Raw genomic sequence first — 14,302 nt, 5'->3', positions numbered from 1 at the left:
TTTATAAATGTAAACGTGAGAGTCTTTGAGTTTGGGGGTGAGCTTCTCATGGACCCAATTAGCCTTTGCTTGACCTCAGCAAAATCGAGAATAGGTTGTCTCCAGGGTTTGGCCAGCATTGCCAGAGTTTCCCAGGGGGTTGTGGGCTACAGTATTGTTCAGGACTGGTCTGAGCATAGTGTAGCTCCAGTAGGCTTTGGAAGATGCGAGTAGCCCTGGGGGGGGGGGGGGGGGGTTCCAGGAGACTGGCGTAAGCAGCCCATAATAAGCATTTTTTATTGTTCAACCATATAGAGTGGGAACTGTGCTATTGTGTTTTGATACCCTGTTTCCCTGAAAATAAGACCTAGCGTGATTGTCGGTGATGGCTGCAATATAAGCCCTACCCCCAAATAAGCCCTAGTTAAAGTCCTTTTAGGTCTTATTTTCAGAGTAGGGCTTATTTTTGGGGAACAGGGTAGGGCTTATTTGGGGGGGTAGGGCTTATATTTCAGCCATCACTGACAATCACGCTAGGTCTTATTTTCGGGGAAACAGGGTAGCACAGACACTTCCCCAGCAGAATACAATGATCAGTGCTGCCGGCTAAAGCGAACTGCACTGATTAATTGGCAAAAACCCGTCAGACTGGATGTACAGAAGTCGATCGGTAGACAACCAGGGCACCCATACATGGATCAAAATTAAGCTGGCCCCTGCTTAACTGGCTACATTTTGATGCATGTATGGCAGGCAGTTGGCCTGGTTGTTCTATAGCACGCATCACTAAATGGTGGACCAGGACTGGAGTGACAGTTCTGTCCGGACCCCCTCGGCCTTGCCATTTAGTTGCCTCCGTGTCATTTCTTCATCCTGCCACTGCCACAGCTCTCATCTTCACAGCAGGACAGAGGGCGGGGGGTGCGATTTGTCTGGATGGAGGGTGGGAGCTGCCCCTCTTTCTAGCAAACAGTTGCTTGTTCTGATGTGGGGCGGTCCAAGCAACCAATCACCCACTTGTTAACAGGAGAAGTTGGGAAGCTCCTGCCCTCCATCCAGACCAATCGCACCTTCTGCTTTCTCCTATGAAAGGTAGAAGGGGAAGGGGAGATGAGCACATGAATTTAAAGGAAGGGAGTGCTGGCTGCTATGTAAACAGTGGAACCAAATGTAAAGACACTGAGATGTAACAGGGGTTGCTAGAATATAAAAGGAGAGGTGCTGTACTATAAAAAGAGGCAACTTTGATGAGAAGGTGGGCTGCAATGTAAAATACTTTTTTTTTTCCACCAAAATTTTATTGAAAGTTTTTCAAAGACAGTACATAATACAAATAGTACCATAAGACATATAAGGAGGGTACAAGTGCATAGTTCCAACTTAAGGGAGGCATAGGGTTCAATCATACATGAAAATAGGAAGTAAAAGATACAGCCTCTAAGCACCATTAGTAAGAAGGCCACAAGAAAACCTCTATTGGTAAGGAGTAGCCTGTCAAAAAAGATACATTGCAGCGTACAACAGGCCTGTTCAACTCTTGTTGGAATGGAATACTTCAAATCAGGGTACTCATTACCTTTTCTGGAGGTACAAAAGAGCATACAGGGAATAGGAGTAGCGTCCGACAACCATGTCGTCCTACGACTCCACATCCTCCTTCGAGAGATAAAGCAAAAACAAAAAGAGGAAAAAGAACGGGGGAAGGAAATAAGGGAGAGAGAAAGAACAGATTGAGGTAGAGGGGGAAGAGGGGGATGAGGGGGGCACTGTAGGGGGAGTATGTGAGGAGGGGGTGGGATCACCACCAGCTACCCTCCCCAGTAAACCCCCGGTGTTGTGAAAGGTATAGCGATCTTTAATACATCTTTCAAGGGTTATCCCGGGATAAGTCCAGGAAGCTCTGCGAGTTTCATTATTCAAGCCAGGGAGCCCATGTTGCCGAACAGTAGGCTATTCTGTCTTGGGCGGTGCAAATCAACTCTTCCATCGCTGCTATCTGGTTGACCCGCCTCACCCACTCCTTTATGGAAGGAGGTGACTTGGACCTCCAGTGTACTGGCAGGCATAACCTAGCGGCATTAATCAAATGCATAGCTATTGATCTATAGTATGTCTTACGGGAAATTTTGGAGAGGTGAAGGAGGTACTGCGCTGGTGTGAACTCCAAAGCAAGTGAGGATATCTCAGTCACCACTTCATGTACTTTAAGCCAATATGGCTGGATCAGAGGGCACGTCTACCAAATATGGAGGAGTGTGCCTAGACCCCGTTCACACCTCCAGCACTGGTCTGACACTGCCGGGATGAATTTGTGGATTATTTCCGGTGTTCTATACCACCTCATTTTGATTTTGTACCCATTTTCCTGAGTATGAGTATTCAAGGAGCCCTTGTGCATATACAGATGGACTCGATCCCAGACGGTGTCATCGATCACCATATTCAGCTCAGTCTCCCAGTAGGCATGTTCGGATCTCAAGGAGGCATAGGGTTCCCCAAACATTGTGGCATAAAGCCCTGAGATCAGGTGACTCTGGGGAGAGGGGCCTGAGCATAGCGATTCCAGCACCGTAGGAGTTTTCATAAAGCGTTCTCTATTTACTGAACTGTCCAGGAAATGTTTCAGTTGAATGTAGGCCCAGAAGGGAAAAGACTTTGTATTTGACAATGATGCTAGCTCACTTTGTCGGAGAAACCGTCCTCTGGAAAAAGAAGTGTTTGGCCTGCATTTCTGCGTAAGGTCATTCTGCTGCTAGAAAGGCCCCTTCCATACCAGGAGAAAAGTCCAGATTACCCTTGACAGGCGTGATTGCACAGTGCGTAGTTGAAAGCAAGTGGACTTTGCACGCCCTATCAAAGGGATGCAGAGTTGCTCCGACAAAGGGGTGAGAGTAAACGTTAGCCGGTATGTGTTTCTTTGAGAACCAAGTTTCCCATTTCACAGCCACCGACATGAGCCTGATTGTCAGGATGCCTTGAGATAGCTATGTGCAGGAACCAGATATTATATGTGGATAGCATAAGCAAAGTAGAGAACAGAGGATTACCAGTCTTGTCTAGCAGTGACTGTCTACATTTGGCCTATAGAGTCAGCATAGCGAGAAGGGGGAAGAGCACGCATCTTCCCAAGGCTCAATTCCCGCCTTGGATGAGAGAGTTCTCTTTGTGCTTGGACCCGAGCTGGGAGAAGCACAGGGGTGTTAAAGTCTCCTTTGAAGTAACAGCGTACCCTTGTGTAGTACCGGTTCGGGGACCTGTGGTGAGATCAGCCGTTGCTTTCTCCGAAAACAGTCCGGTATGGACAAGTATGTGTCAGTTCTCAAGGTATGTAAGAGAGATCACTTCTGTCAGTGGCAGCATGAACTAATGTGCATCACAGTAGATGCTACAATACCAAGTGTCAAAGGCCCCCCCAGTACTTCGTCAGCCAGTCGTCAGACGCAGGCCATAAGTGTAAAGGTGTGCCCCAGCTTACCTCGGATGACCTGTTGATAAGCGTACAAAGGGACAAGGTAAAGCAATGGAACAGCTCACCATCTCGTTTCTTGTCAGTTCAGTGATCAGTTTTGCGCCTAGCCAATGAAGGAGAAACACGTGGGCTTTCATCGGTTTCCATATCTCCGCGGGGTCTCGGTGGCAAGTTAACCTAGGGTCTGCGGCGACGTTGTCTGCTCCTCTGAGATCTCGGGGTGCCCCCAGGGAGGGTAGAGATCCAGGGCTCAGGTTGCATGAATACTCCATACCAGTCTGGAACTGGGATCACTGGGATGCCAAGGGAGTCGCAGAAAGGCCGCAGGTTTGCTGGCGTTTTCAGTTGAGCCGTGCGGTTGCCATTTGTCGCTTGAAGGCAGAACGGAAATTTCCACCGATAGGGGATGTGCCTCTCTCGCAGAGCTTGTAGGAGAGGACGGAGATCCCTCCTATGTTGCAAGGTAATGGCGGACAAATCCTGGAAGAGCTGAATACGTGCCCCGTCATGTTCCAGGTGGGCATGATTGCGGGCCAGGCGTAGGATCTCTTCCTGGGTAAAGCTGACCAGACAGCAGACAGCATCCCTGGGTGGATCATTGTCCCTGCCCCTTGGTCTCAATGCTCTGTGGCATCTTTCCATCTCCACTGGCGCATCTGGCGGTCTCCCCAAAAGGGTGTTAAATATGGCCCAAATTGCCACTTGCAATTGGGGGCCCTCGATTTACTCTGGGATCCCCCTGACACGGAGATTGCTCCTGCGGCCACGGTTGTCGAGATCCTCCATGTGCCTGTGCATGTCCGTGAGATGTTGGTTATGGACATTGACTGCCTGCTGCACCTGGTGTATGGCATTGCCATGTGTTATGGCCGCCGACTCCACATGTTCCACACGTAAAGCAACAGTTTTAAGTTCTGATTTTAGGTCCGCAGTCGCCGCTGTGAGGGTGTTCTTAATGTCTAGGGCCACACTCTGGAGGTCCGCCAGGCACGGGAAGGGAGAGGATCGTGAGGAGAGTGAGCTTGCCTGGGAGACTGCAGGACTGTCAGTTAAACTATAGTCTGCGGCTTGAGATGTGGCCTGCAAGTCTGTGTGCTGGGTGCGGAACATCGCTGGTGTGTTCCTGCTCATCTGGGTAGACGGATCCAGCTGAGAGCGGGTGGCTGACTGGCTCCTACCCGTCATTGTGCCGTGTCTGGATCGAGGTTTACCTGCTAATGAGGCTGAGATGAAGCACTGGATGGCGGAGCTCTCTCACTAAGCGGCCATCTCGTTCCAATGCTAGGCCACGCCCTGTAAAATACTTTTATTTGAAGGGGGATTGCAATATAAAAATGGGGGATGGAATTGTAAAGGGGGGGATACATTGTAAACAAGGTGCGGGGGGGCTACAATGTAAAGGAGGTGAGATTGTGATGCAAAAGGGGGGACTTAGGGGACTGTGATGTAAAGGTGGGGATCGGGGGTTGCAAAGGGGAGGACTGTTATGTAAAGATGGGGGCCTACAATGTAAAAGGGGGGACTGTGATGTAAATAATGGGGGCACTATATTGTAAAGAGGGGCTGTGATGTAAAGGGAGGGGGGCTGTGATGCAAATGAGGGGAATATGATGTAAAGAGGGGACTGTGATGTAAAGGGGTGGGTTGCAATGTAAAGATGGGAAACTACAATGTAAAGGGGGTGGGGCTTTGATGCAAAACAGGGAGACAGCGATGTAAAGATGGGGGACTGCAATTCAGAGGGGGGGGGGGGACTGTATTGTGAAGAGAGGCTTTGATATAAAGGGGCAGACTGTGATGTAAAATGATTGAGCTGTGATATAAATAGAGAAGAAACAAAAAAAGGGGGGCTGTGATTCAAATGGGGATAATGTGATGTAAAGGGGTCTGTGATGTAAAAGGGGGGGGCTGTCGTGGAAATGGGGATAATGTGATGTAAAGTGCTCTGTGATGTAATTGGGGCGGGGGGCTGTCATGGAAATGGGGATAATGTGATGTAAAGGGGTCTGTAATGTAAAAGGGGGGGGGCTGTCATGGAAATGGGGATAATGTGATGTAAAGGGGCCTGTGATGTAAAAGGGGGGGAGAGGGGCTGTCATGGAAATGGGGATAATGTAATGTAAAGTGCTCTGTGATGTAATGGGGGCGGGGCCTGTCATGGAAATGGGGATAATGTGATGTAAAGCGGTCTGTGATGTAAAAGGGGGGGGGGGCTGTGATGTAAAAAGATTTAGCTGTTATATGAATAGGGATTTACATTAAAACCTATAAAGGAGCTATGAGTGTCTTTCCATGGGCCCAAGGCCCTCCAGTTACAAAAAGTTTGATATGTATGTCACACTAAGGGCTTTGAAACGAGAGATTTCCCACTTTATTCTATTTTATTTTACTTTGGTTTGCTTGCTTTCCACAGCTTGGTCTATGCCTTGTTGCGTGATTACCAGATGTATGGCACTAGTACCATTTTAGGTGTGTCATACTATACTTTACGACTACTTCAATAAGTTACCTTACACTGTTCATTGGTAATATAGTGGCTGCATCCGCAACTACGTTTACTGCTGTATACTTTCTCTTAAAACCCAATAAAAACTTTGATGTAAAAGGGGGAAGGGCTGTGATATAAAAAGATTTAGCTGTTATAAAAATGGGGAAGCAATGAAAAGGGGGGGGGGGGGCTGTGATGCAAATGAGGATAATGTGATGTAAAGGGGTCTTTGATGTAAAAGGGGGGAGGGCTGTGATGTAAAAAGATTTAGCTGTTATATAAATGGGGAAGCAATGAAAAGGGAGGGAGGGCTGTGATGCAAATGGGAATAATGTGATGTAAAGGGGGGGGGGGGGGACTGTGATATAAAAGGGGGGGGCAGTGATGTAAAAAGAATGCGCTGTGATGTAAATGGGCGCTGAGTAATAGAACAAGCATTAGATCCAGACCTTTACTGGAACAAAATTTTACTTACTGGACCTCTGTGAATTTGAATTCAGTGCCCCTGTTCTATAGCATTGTCAATAATGGGACGTCTGGGAAAATTAGAGACCGATGAACAGAACTTGAAATTCCAGTACTGCAAATAACGTGCATTTCGAGTAAAAGGAACAAAAATCTTTTCCCCCTGCTGTGGTTTGTTGATGTAATTGCTTGCATTGTTGCGCATTTACTTCCTTGTGAAAAGGAATTTTTTGTTATCTTTAAAGATCACAAGAAAATAACTAAATGCGTTTAGAGTTGGTAAAATGAATGTCGGGTTCAGATTCATATCAAGGCCCCGGCTAGTTCATTGTGTGTGCGCTCCATCTACCGCCATTACTTTGTATTCTATGCAGCGCACTTTGTTGCAGACCAATGCACATATTCACCAGCACACCATGGATCATCAAGTGTTGCCCAAAACTTTTATTGCAGAGAGATCACATCAAAAAAAGGTACAAGAACAACGTTTCGGAGCCACGCATGCGTCAAAGGGGTCCTGTGCGCCTCCGAAACATTGCACTTGTACCTTTTTGTCATGTGATCTCTCTGCAATTATTATTATTGTACAGGATTTATATAGCGACAACAGTTTGCGCAGCGCTTTACAACATGAGGGCAGACAGTACAAATACAATACAAATCAATGCAGGTGGGATCAGAGGGCCCTGCTTGTTAGAGCTTACAATCTAGAAGATTAGAATGTTGGACAACATTTGTAACTCAAATAACCACTTGTTACACCCAAGGTATGCAGAATACCATCTCTAAACGCACAACAAAACCAACCTTGAAGCAGATGGGCTACAGCAGCAAAAGACCACACCGGGTGCCACTCCTGTCCGCTAAGAACAGGAAACTGAGGCTACAATTCGCACAGGATCACCAAAATTGGACAATAGAAGTTTCGAAAATCGTTGTCTGGTCTGATGAGCCTGGATTTCAGCTGCGACATTCAGATGGTGGGGTCAGAATTTGGCACATGGATCCATCCTGCCTTGTATCACCGGTTCACGTACCTGGTCAGAGGTCAAAGTGCTGAAAAGGCTTCCCTTGAGGCTGAGTGCAGGGCAATAGGTGCATCTGCAATAGGTGCAGAAACTCCCCCTTTCCGATTCACCCCTTTTCTCCACCCCCTCTGAGCACCATTCCTTGGTTCCACCCCCAGTGGCAGCTGGTGGGTTCTCGTTTTGGGGGGCGGCAAACATGCACTGACCACCCACGGGACCACCTGCACCACTGACCACCCACGGTAGCACCCGCAGCACTGACCACCCACGGACCACCCGCAGCATGGACCACCCACCGGACCACCCGCAGCACTGACCACCCACGGGACCACCTGCAGAACTGACCACCCACGGACCACCCGCAGCACGGACCACCCACCGGACCACCCGCAGCACTGACCACCCACGGGACCACCCGCAGCACTGACCACCCACTGGACCACCCGCAGCACAGACCACTCACCGGACCACCCGCAGCACTGACCACCCACCGGACCACCCACAGCACTGACTACAGCGGCCCCCGACGGACCACCCGCAGCACTGTCTACCCGGTCCGGCGGCACTTTCCCTCTGTGTGGCGGGGCATTCCTCCTCTCCTGCAGTGGTGGGGCTCTCCTCCTCTCCTGCAGTGGCGGGGCTCTCCTCCTCTCCTGCAGTGGTGGGGCTCTCCTCCTCTCCTGCAGTGGCAGGGCTCTCCTCCTCTCCTGCAGTGGCAGGGCTCTCCTCCTCTCCTGCAGTGGCGGGACTCTCCTCCTCTCCTGCAGTGGCAGGGCTCTCCTCCTCTCCTGCAGTGGTGGGGCTCTCCTCCTGTCCTGCAGTGGCGGGGCTCTCCTCCTCTCCTGCAGTGGCAGGGCTCTCCTCCTGTCCTGCAGTGGCGGGGCTCTCCTCCTCTCCTGCAGTGGCGGGGCTCTCCTCCTGTCCTGCAGTAGCGGGGCTCTCCTCCTGTCCTGCAGTGGCGGGGCTCTCCTCCTCTCCTGCAGTGGCGGGGCTCTCCTCCTGTCCTGCAGTGGCGGGGCTCTCCTCCTGTCCTGCAGTGGCGGGGCTCTCCTCCTGTCCTGCAGTAGCGGGGCTCTCCTCCTGTCCTGCAGTGGCGGGGCTCTCCTCCTCTCCTGCAGTGGCGGGGCTCTCCTCCTCTCCTGCAGTGGCGGGGCTCTCCTCCTCTCCTGCAGTGGCGGGGCTCTCCTCCTCTCCTGCAGTGGCGGGGCTCTCCTCCTCTCCTGCAGTGGCGGGGCTCTCCTCCTGTCCTGCAGTGGCGGGGCTCTCCTCCTCTCCTGCAGTGGCAGGGCTCTCCTCCTCTCCTGCAGTGGCGGGACTCTCCTCCTCTCCTGCAGTGGCAGGGCTCTCCTCCTCTCCTGCAGTGGTGGGGCTCTCCTCCTGTCCTGCAGTGGCGGGGCTCTCCTCCTCTCCTGCAGTGGCGGGGCTCTCCTCCTGTCCTGCAGTGGCGGGGCTCTCCTCCTGTCCTGCAGTGGCGGGGCTCTCCTCCTCTCCTGCAGTGGCAGGGCTCTCCTCCTCTCCTGCAGTGGTGGGGCTCTCCTCCTCTCCTGCAGTGGCGGGGCTCTCCTCCTCTCCTGCAGTGGCAGGGCTCTCCTCCTCTCCTGCAGTGGCAGGGCTCTCCTCCTCTCCTGCAGTGGTGGGGCTCTCCTCCTGTCCTGCAGTGGCGGGGCTCTCCTCCTCTCCTGCAGTGGCGGGGCTCTCCTCCTGTCCTGCAGTGGCGGGGCTCTCCTCCTCTCCTGCAGTGGCGGGGCTCTCCTCCTGTCCTGCAGTGGCGGGGCTCTCCTCCTCTCCTGCAGTGGCGGGGCTCTCCTCCTCTCCTGCAGTGGCGGGGCTCTCCTCCTGTCCTGCAGTGGCGGGGCTCTCCTCCTCTCCTGCAGTGGCGGGGCTCTCCTCCTGTCCTGCAGTAGCGGGGCTCTCCTCCTGTCCTGCAGTGGCGGGGCTCTCCTCCTCTCCTGCAGTGGCGGGGCTCTCCTCCTGTCCTGCAGTGGCGGGGCTCTCCTCCTGTCCTGCTGTGGCGGGGCTCTCCTCCTGTCCTGCAGTAGCGGGGCTCTCCTCCTGTCCTGCAGTGGCGGGGCTCTCCTCCTCTCCTGCAGTGGCGGGGCTCTCCTCCTCTCCTGCAGTGGCGGCTTTCAGCGCTGTCACACTGTGAATGACAATTATGTGGTCATGCTACACTGTAACCATGTGAAATTTTTATAATATTTTTCACACAAGTAGAGCTTTCTTTTGGTGGTATTTAATCACTTCTGGGTTTTTTATCTTTTCTTAAAAAAAAAAAAGACTGAAAATTTTGGGGAAAAAAAAAGTTTTTCTTAGTTTCTGTCAGTAAATTTTGTAAATAAGTAATTTTTCTCCTTCCCTGATGGGCGCTGATGAGGCGGCACTGATAGGCTGCACTTATGGGCACTGATTAGGTGGCACTGATGAGGAGGCATGAATATGCCGCACTTATGGGCCTTGATAGGTGGCACTGATATGTGGCACTGGGTGGCGGCACTGGTGGGCACTGGGTGGCAGCACTGGTGGGCACTGGGTGGCGGCACTGGTGGGCAAAGATAGGCAGCATGGATGGGCACTGATGGACGGCACTGATGGGCATTGATGGGCAGCAGTGATGGGTATTGATGGGCAGCAGTGATAGCCAGCACTGACTGGCATCACTAATGGGTACTGATTGCTGGCTCTGGTGGGCACTCACTGCTAGCACTGTGGGTGCTTTATTGTAATCAGGGCACTGATTAAATGCCTAGATGTCCTCTATGAGGAGATACCACTGATCCGCTCTCCTCTCCTCACACTCTCTCCGTGTGAGGCGAGGAGCGCCGATTACCGGCACCTCCATGTTTATTGATTGGACACAGCCGATCACATGGTTAAAGAGCCGCGGCCAGGGCTCTTTACAGAGATCGGGGTCGTGCCATGTCCTAGCAACACGGCGCGGCCGCGATCGCTGCACGCCCGTTCTGGGCGCCGTCATATGACATCCACCCAGAACGAGAGCTGCACCAACCCGGCGTCATTTGACGGTGGGCGGACGGCAAGTGGTTAAAGAATACCATCAACAAGTATCATTGTGTATGGAATTTGGTCATAATAAGAAAATCACTAAAAATAGATCCCCTGCAGCCAGTAAAATTACCCCCCCCAAGCAACAATAGATCCAGCAACAACAATGGACCATCCGCAACTAAATTTCCCCCCTAGCTAAAACAGATCTCCCCACAGCCAGCCAATAGACCCTCCATCAGCCAGCAACAATAGACCCCCTCCCACAACAGTAGATCTCTTTCAGCAACAACTGATCCCCCCCTCCCCCCCAGCAATATAAGACCCATCCTCAGCAACAGTCGGTCCCCCACCAGCAACAATAGACCCCCTCTACAAAAATAGATCCCCTCCAGCTAAAATAGATCCCCCAGCCGCCAGCATCAATAGACAACGCAACACACCCCAGTACACCTTCCCATTACATACAGTTAGTGCTGGAGGTGCAGGAACTGCACTCCCCTGTTTTCCCACTGAAAAAAAAGCCCTGAGTGTCCCCATCTTCTGGTGGCTCCTTCCAGCAGGATAATGCACCATGTCACAAAGCTCGAATCATCTCACCACTGGACAATGAGGTCCCTGTACTCCAATGGCCTCCACACTCACCACATCTCATCCAATAGAGGACCTTTGGGATGTGGTGGAATGGGACATTGGCATCATGAATGTGAAGCCAACAAATCTGCAGCAACTGCGTGATGTTATCATGTCACTATGAGGAATGTTTCCAACATCTTGTTGTATCTATGCCACCAAGAATGAAGGCAAAATGCGGTCCAACTGGGTACTAGCAAGGGGGACCTAATAATAAAGTGGCCGTTGAGTGTATATCAGTGCATGAAATCTATTTTTGCATTCCAAATCCTTCAGAAAAGCTTCACAGACCCATGCAAGCAAAACACAAATGAGTGTATACACTGACCATTATTCATGATCCAATTAAGCCGGCCGGGGGGCCCATGAGCTGATAACAGTCTGAGGCCAAGGGTACAATTAACCCAGTTTTCTTAGCCGGCAATTTCGATGGAACAAGAAGTTTAAAAATAAAGGACCACGGTATTCAGCTGGAAAGACCTTTTGACAACAAAACATAAAAGACCCTCCAGAAACAGTAAGCTAATATGTTGAAAATACTATTTGGGACTCCATATATATGTTTTCTATGTTAGCCCGGAAGGGAGCTGAGGCTCAGTCATTGTTCAGATTCACGCATCACGTCTCAGTAAGAAAAACCTATCAAAGGGAAAGTCCCCAAAGCTGCAAAAGACTAATAAAACATAAAGACCTACATGAGATTTTCCTGTGTGCATTGTAGAGTGAGCAGAACAGGAAATGACAAATAAAAACTGCAATCAGGGTGAATGAGGTTGTCAGCTGTGCTGGTATCGGGTGAGAGGGGCACCGGAGGAACAGAGGAGAAGCAGACTCGTGCGTATACAGAGCAAGGTTTAAAGGAAATGAGAGACAATGGGGCTTATGCATGAAACTGGAGCAAAGACAAACATTGGTCTTATATCAGGTAAACGGATACCTTTCATCTTTCATTCAGTTAAAAAATCAAACAATCAAATTGGTTAATATGGGTATTGCGCCATCTTTGTTCTAAGCCAGCCATTCAAAGGCCACTTGGCAAAGGCAGCAGTTCCAAGTTCAAAGGCCACTTGGCAAAGGCAGCAGTTCCAAGTTCAAAGGCCACTTGGCAAAGGCAGCAGTTCCAAGTTCAAAGGCCACTTGGCAAAGGCAGCAGTTCCAAGTTCAAAGGCCACTTGGCAAAGGCAACAGTTCCAAGTTCAAAGGCCACTTGGCAAAGGCAACAGTTGCAAGTTCAAAGGCCACTTGGCAAAGGCAGCAGTTCCAAGTTCAAAGGCCACTTGGCAAAGGCAGCAGTTGCAAGTTCAAAGGCCACTTAGCAAAGGCACCAGTTGCAAGTTCAAAGGTCACTTGGCAAAGGCAGCAGTTGCAAGTTCAAAGGTCACTTGGCAAAGGCACCAGTTGCAAGTTCAAAGGTCACTTGGCAAAGGCACCAGTTGCAAGTTCAAAGGCCACTTGGCAAAGACAGCAGCATGGCGCCAATGATCTCTTTACTTGTCCACCAATGCAAGGGGCATTTCCCCCATTGACTCTGATGAACTGTTTTTTATCCTGGAAAGACCTGGAAATGATTTTATGAGGGTTATCTGACATGTAGACTAAATCACACCACACACACACACTCCAAGCCATAGGTTCTGAGGCTAATTTAATGCAGATAAGGCACCAAGTGAGTTTAATTACCACCTTAATCAGCCAGAGAACCTGTGTAATTCATATGTCTTCGGTTTTAAGGGGATGAAGTGGCAACCCTAGTTGATCGTCTGATGAGAGATTTGTCTATCATGATCAGAGGGGCAGCAGCTTAGCGCCAAAACTGGAGCAAAGACAAACCAAGCAAACATAGAGGTCTTATATCAGGTAAACGGACACCATCATCTTTCATTTAGTTGTAAAATTAAACAAAGAATCAAATTGGTTTAGATGGGTATTGCGCCATCTTTGTTCTAAGCCAACCATTCCCAACCATGGTTTCTTGGAACTCTAGGCTTCCTCCAGAGGTTGCTAACGGTTATTTGAGTTGTGAGTGTTGAACCTCCTATTTAATGGTTCCTGTGGAGCACTACCCTTGCAGGAACCACTGTAGATGTACACAGGTTCTTTCTCTAATCAGTGCAGGCCAGCCAGGCACATAGCTGTCATCCATCCATTCTGGCTCAATAAACAGTCTAGGGGTGTCTTCTTTGTAAATGTATTGCTGGTAAAACTTGGGAGGGGGATCTGGGAGTAAAGCAGGCTACTCCAAAATGAAACCTTTTGCTAATGGAGGACACTTTTATCTTGAGAGTAGCACAGGGAATCATGAAAATTATATTAATCAGCTAGGACAGTCTATACGGGCACAGCTTGGGGCCATGCCCTAAAAATGTAGTGCAACTCTTTGAAGACTGAGGTAGCCCACCTTCACAGCAGGAGGCCATGAAAACTTCAGCACAAGAGAGGGCACTTTACTCACTGGCTGCCGAAGCATAAACTGTCCATGACCATGGCCCCAAAGCAAAGCATAAACTGTCCATGACCATGGCCCCAAAGCAAAGGTCCAGCGTCCAGCTCAGGAGCCCAGTAGCCCCTGGAGCTCATGGATCCATTCCCACACAGGGGAAAGACCTCTGGTCTCCTCTGGACTCCAGCCTATTTAACAGGAACCCATCCACCATCTGGGCACACCTCCCCAGGAATTGGACAGGCCCTACTAAATATTCAGGCCGGGTATTTAAGGAGGATTCAATCTCCAAAGCTTCTCTTAGAGTCAGGGGGAGATAATCAAACTCCCAGCCTGTGGAGTCTTGAGCAGACCAAACTAAACAATTCTGGCTCCTGTGACTACAGCAGAAGCTCTGTACTAAATTTACCTAACAACCTATGTAGAAGGGACATCATGTTTTTATGCCACTTTGCCTGACATCCTGATGATAAAACATATATGTATTACAGTTTCCAAGAGACCTGTAGAGGACTACATGTTGTGTGATACTGTTATAAATACTTAGGACCAGTTGTGTTATTGGGGTCAGACAGTTGGCAGGGCAATAGTGGTTAGGATACAGTGGGCTTATAAGGCTAGCCATATACTGATACAAAATAGGGTGCAAAAAAAAATCTAACATTTCTTTCCTCTGCGCTATATACGGTAGTGCAGATGGACACATTTCCTGCTGCGGCTCTTGTATTCTGACAGCCAGCACCAGTGACTGTCAGACGTCACCATCATCCAATTGGTTGCAGCCATTGTTCGGCCAA

The 14,302-nt window shown here is 50.1% G+C and overlaps 1 protein-coding gene across 4 annotated transcripts in view; it reads left to right on the top strand.

The window, feature by feature from the left end:
* Positions 1–14,302, top strand: part of LOC141105580 (prominin-1-A-like) — a 211,711-nt gene that overhangs the window by 85,832 nt on the left and 111,577 nt on the right. The window contains exon 1 of one of the 4 annotated variants that reach the window (XM_073595501.1): positions 11,847–11,990. The exons of the other annotated variants lie outside the window; for them this stretch is intronic. The gene's annotated coding sequence lies outside the window, so the exon portion shown is untranslated. Of the gene's footprint in view, positions 1–11,846; positions 11,991–14,302 lie in introns of those variants that run through there. 4 annotated transcript variants of the gene reach the window in all.

This window comes from Aquarana catesbeiana, linkage group LG08, assembly GCF_042186555.1.
Source record: "Aquarana catesbeiana isolate 2022-GZ linkage group LG08, ASM4218655v1, whole genome shotgun sequence".
NCBI classification, from domain to species: domain Eukaryota; kingdom Metazoa; phylum Chordata; class Amphibia; order Anura; family Ranidae; genus Aquarana; species Aquarana catesbeiana.
Note: the sequence above shows the minus strand (reverse complement) of the source record. Positions and strands in the feature narration are given on the sequence as shown.